Raw genomic sequence first — 5,463 nt, forward strand, 5'->3', positions numbered from 1 at the left:
CTTTCCCTTTCCCTCAGTCCCAGTGGCACCATCCCCTCTATATTCTGTCTCTGATCACACTTCTGGGCTGATTTAACTATTTGAAATATCAGAATGCTCTTCACTGTTTTATCTTGGCCTTGTTTTCTGTTATTTCAGTGAATTAAACTGACACAGAAGTGTCTACAAGTGCTGAATGTTAGCAGAGACAGTGTGTGGCCAGGAATAGGGTGGACAGAGAGACACAGAAGGGGAAAAAACTTGTTTTGAGTAGTGGTGAGCAATCTGTGAATGCAGCAGTTTTGTGAGCTGTACCCAGCTGGTGGTAGAACCTTCGGGACTCAGCTTTGCATAGAGAGAATAGTCCCTTGACTTTAGCGGTTTGCTTCTGTTAACACCTATTTAGAAGTTGTTTGCAGATAGGCTAGTTATACAAGAAGAAGTGCTGCTGCTAGAGCTGCTTGGAGTATCTGCAGAAACTCTCAAAATCACTTCTTTAAGGGTGAACATATCCTCTAAGCTCAGCTCTATTCTTGGATCATTCATAGAGGAACACGAGACGTTTGTATAGCTGCCCAGTGTAAAAACTTGGCTGGCCTCCTTACTATTTTTTTCCTGAATGCTGCCCACCAAAGCACAGTGCAAATACATGAAGGGTGAAGTGGCTGTTCAGTCTGTAAGCTTGTAGGAACATGTACTTATATGAATACAAACATTTTCTCCCAGTTTGGCACACGAAAAAAGAATACATACTGAAAAATGTCATTTCAAAATCAAGATAAGTAACCCGAGATAACAGTTTAACATCAACTCAAGAGAGAGGTAAGCACTGAAATTTTTTACTTACATGTAAGTACTACATAAGGTCAGAACTATACAGTTTACCTCGACTACCTACAGAGTGTAGAGTGTCCCTGGGTTTGTAGAGGATAGAGACATGTGAACTGTGAAGGGTTTAGTGTAATATATGGTTTATTTATTTTGAAGTTTGTTCTTTGGGAAGAAAAAGAGAAGGGCCCACTTCTATACAAAACAGAATGGGTTTTCATTTAAATATCATAGGATCAAGCAGTGAGTAAAATGCCCAAATGTAAAGAGACAGACAGGTCTGGCTTTATCAGCTGGAGACAGAGCAGGAAATACATTATTAAACATCACCATCTACTGGATGCCAGCAATTGTTCCTTACAAAGGAAACCAAGCTTCTACACTGAATTAACTTGTCAGACAAGCCACTGCTTTCACAGATCTGGTGCTGCTTGTAAAGTTATTGGCAGGGTGAGGTTTGTAGATCTTTTCCATTCCAAGTTGGGAAAAGATTTTCAGCATTATGAAAATTCAGAAAGTTCAGGGTGATATAATAAAAGCTATGATATTGCTAATAAGGCAGAATGAGAACTTACAAAAAGAAGGTGGGAATAGTCAGGCATGGGGGCAATAGCATCCTCTGGGTAATCAATTTATTTTCTTGTAGTATTTTTGTGTAGATACACACAGGTGTACCCCATGCAGTTGAAAGGCTGTCCTCCTGGGTAGTTTGTGCTGACTGCAGTTCCATAGTTTTGAATATTAACTTTTCACTCTGTTGGCTGCAGAGATAAGGTTCAACCATATTTGTGTGATTTTACAGCATCAGGACTGGCAGTGGGTTTCACAGAGCTTGCTGAGGTTGAAAGGCACCAGTGCAGGCACTCCCCTGCTATAGCTGCTGAGCTGGACTAGCTGGGCAATGAAAGATGCTCCTTAGCTTCCCCACTGAGAGCAGAAGTTCCCAGCCCCACATTTAAGGATGCCACTTTCCTTGCCTGGTGCCCTCCCTTCACTTTTACCTCTTTCTCTACCTCCTTCTTCTACAAGCACTAGAGAAGCCACAGCATGAAGTGGCAGCAGGGGGTGATACAAGTATCCTCCTCTGTGGTAGAAGAGAAATCCAATGGAAAAGTGCTAAAATTTGAGGCCCCTACTCTTTTTTCCCCTCTGCTTTCTCTAAGGTTTCACTTGGTTGCATTCACAGAACTGGCGACTCAAGACACCAGACATAAGCAAATTCTTTAGAGAAATTAGTTAGCAAAAATTGCTGAAGTATAAGAACCTTGAGAAGAGCTCAGAAAAAAACTGCAAGGGCAAAGAATTTTTCCTTATCACTGAGTGATGTTCTCAATCCATCATTACAGTTAATTTATCAAAAGGAATGGTTCAATAATTATTAGAAACAATAAAACTAAGATGTTCTGAATGATGTCCTCAAGCCATCATTACAGTTAATTCATCAAAAGGAATGATTCAATAATTATTGAAAACAATAAAGCCAAGATTCTGGAGGATGATTCAATGCTTTGGCTCTTTAATTAATAGAGAGATGCTTATCTAAAGAAATTTTTGTGATAAAAAATCTATTCCTTGATAAATGCTTTCAAAAGTTGTTGCCACTGACAGCGTCAAATGCAGGAATTCAGGAGGTCTTAGATTAGTGATTTTTTTTTTTAATTTTCAAGACAAAAATACCCTCAAAAAGTAAACACCGAGATGTGGAAAGGACCAAAATAAATGGGAAAGCTATCTTGTTTGAATTGGTGGTGGTTAGAACTGTGTCTTGCAATGGGTCGCAGAAAAACAGAAATGGAGTTTCAGGAAGAGCTAAATAGATTCGTGCTATGTCAAAGCAGAGAGAATGACAAACACTGACAGTAATGACAAATAACTTTATTATATCCTTCTGGAATACTGGTATGTACCATACCATATGGTTATTGTACTATCAGCATATTTGGAAAAAAATAGGTGTTAGAGTCTACCAAATAGTCCTGGCATCAACATTCTATCAGGGCTTCTGTGTAGTTCATTTGTCTGGGGAGGATATGAGGTGAAACAGTTTCCAACGCTTAAGTAAACATCATGCAGGATTACACAGGAACAGATCAATAACAAATTGTATTTCTATTGAGGCATTTATCTTCCAAACATTTTGCAGTTCAAAACAGAGAACCACTCAGGTAGACTGTTGTTAATAGCAAGTCACACTGATATGAATAAAGTTGAAAAACATTTTGTTTTCATGTGCTGTGTTGGCAACAAGAAAAAGGAACACTGCACCAAGATGAAATGGTGCAATACCTGAGTGCTGATACAAAAGATATTTCACATGTAAGTTATAGAAACAAATAATTCTGTTGTCCTCAAGAGCACATGTGTGTGATCATTTATTCCAGGCTATATAACAGACTCTGTTGAGTTTTTGTGGGATTACATCACTACAAAATTCACCTAAAACCAAGCAAGGCTTCCTAGGCTCTCAGTACAGATCAGGAAGGGAAATATTTATGAGAAGATGATCTGTTTTGCTGGGTAATCTGCCTGGTATGAATTACCCCTGGGAGACACCTTTTCTTCTCCACTGACTCTAAAGGGAGACTGAGGTGAACAGATTAGACTAAGAAAACTAACTCTGAGACAAAGCCAGGCAAGAGGTGTCGCATACTTCAAGTACAAATTATAGAACCATAGGTAAGTTTGGGTTGGAAGAGACCTTTGAAGTTCATGTATTTCAATCCTCCTGCAATGTGCAGGGACATCTTCAACTACATCAGGTTGCTCAGAGCCCCATCCCATCCAGCCTTACTTTGAATGTTTTCAGGGACAACGTATACACCCATCTTGGCATTTATCTACGTGTGTGTACATATATATATGTATAGGTCTTTGTGTGTGCACAATTTTTGAATAGGGAAATTCTACAAAACCAAATATATGTGGATATATGTTTTAACAGTTCTACTTCATAATTAGATTTTGTTCAGTAATGAGCAATATGGTTAGGACCACAATTCTCAATGGACACACCACAGAACGATAATAAAAATTTCTAGGCTCTAGAGGTGCTGTAATGTCCATGGTACTTGTGGTTCCAGCTAGCCCGATTCTATACCTGCCCCATCCTCTCTGTGTCCCAAAGACTGAAATCATACATTCAGGTGGACTGTTGACTCCAGCAAGAGGGAGCTTAAATGGGGGGAAGGATTGTCCACCTACCAAAGCTTTTGGCGTCTCTCCTTTGCTTCAGCATAATTACTAATGGTTGTTGCACCAGGGTGGAAACTAACCGGTCCCTGGGCTGGACCCCTTACTCCATTAATCCCTGTGTTGATGATGGATAGAATTCATTAGTGTCACTGAGGATATTCTGGCATCATAGCAAACCAGAAGCCTGCCCTTTAAGAACAAATAGCTACATTTAGCTCCATAATAATAAAAAGATCCACGTCCACTGTCACATTGGATTTTACTCACAAAAGATTCAACACAACAATTAGCAGCTGTGTGGTTTTACTATACCATGGAAATACTGGTCATGGTGGACCAACTTGTGAAGTGCTCAGGCCAGCCAAAAGTCAGAGGGTCAAATGCAATTCTACCACAACTTCAAAACAAAGCCAATTGGACCCAGAAGCCGAACTGTCTCAGTGAGTTTCACTAAGAACTGACACAGGCATGTGAGGTCAAAGCCATACATAGCATCACTTAATGAACTAAGAAGGGAACATGGAAACAGTGAAGAAATGTTTGAATGGAGTAACTGGTAAGGAAAGAAATATATTTTACACAGTGCAGGGAAGAGGTGTAAGCAAAACAGCAGAAAGTTCAGGTTAAATGCCATTTTTGATTCTGGGACCCTCTCACAGGTCTGTCTGCCTCATGTCTGAAGTCCATCATTTATACTTATGATGAGGTTTTGGGCCTTTTGGCAGATATAGGCACACCTGGGGTTTTGTTAAATATGGATTTGATAGATGATAGCTGGTCTGACAATGCATCTGTGCAGGAGTGGAAGGGGTCATATTCTGCTGCCTTGTAGCGTTGGTGGGATCAATGACTTGAGCTGCAACAGAAGACTGGAAGAGAGTAGAACAGTAGAAGGAATACAGCTAGCTGTTCACAAACTTTATGTTTGTGACAGTCCAGCACTATTTGATGGCTGGAAAAATGCTTCACAATTGAATATAACATTTCAGGGCTGCTTGCTACCACAAGTCATACTACAGTTCCCCAGTCCTTATCTGGAAGAGCAGAACACCAAAGATTTTGCTTTAATGAGACTATATTAAAACAGTGGATGTTGCAGTGATCAGACTAAATTTCCATCCTAGTGACAATTTTGTTCCCTGGAAAAAGCAGGGACCATCTTCTGTGATTCTCTCCTGCCATCTCTCAGTTAGCATGCTGAAAAGGAGCAAAACAAAGACACGTCCGCCAGATGAATGTATAAAATGAAGATGTTTTGTTCCATCACCCACAAAATTACACTAGGAATTAAGGGAACACGGCCAGTGACAGCCAGTGCCCAGAAGGGTCCCACGTCTGCGGCTGTCAGGAGGCAGCTGCGAAGCGCAGAGCGCCCGTCAGTCAGCCCTCGGCCTGTCCCGGAGGGGGGAACGAGGAGAGCCTCCGCGGCCGCCTTCTGCCCTGAAGGGACGCGGGGACCCCGCG

The sequence above is a fragment of the Corvus brachyrhynchos genome, unplaced genomic scaffold (genome assembly GCF_000691975.1).
Source record: "Corvus brachyrhynchos isolate BGI_N302 unplaced genomic scaffold, ASM69197v1 scaffold14, whole genome shotgun sequence".
Taxonomy (NCBI): Eukaryota; Metazoa; Chordata; class Aves; order Passeriformes; family Corvidae; genus Corvus; species Corvus brachyrhynchos.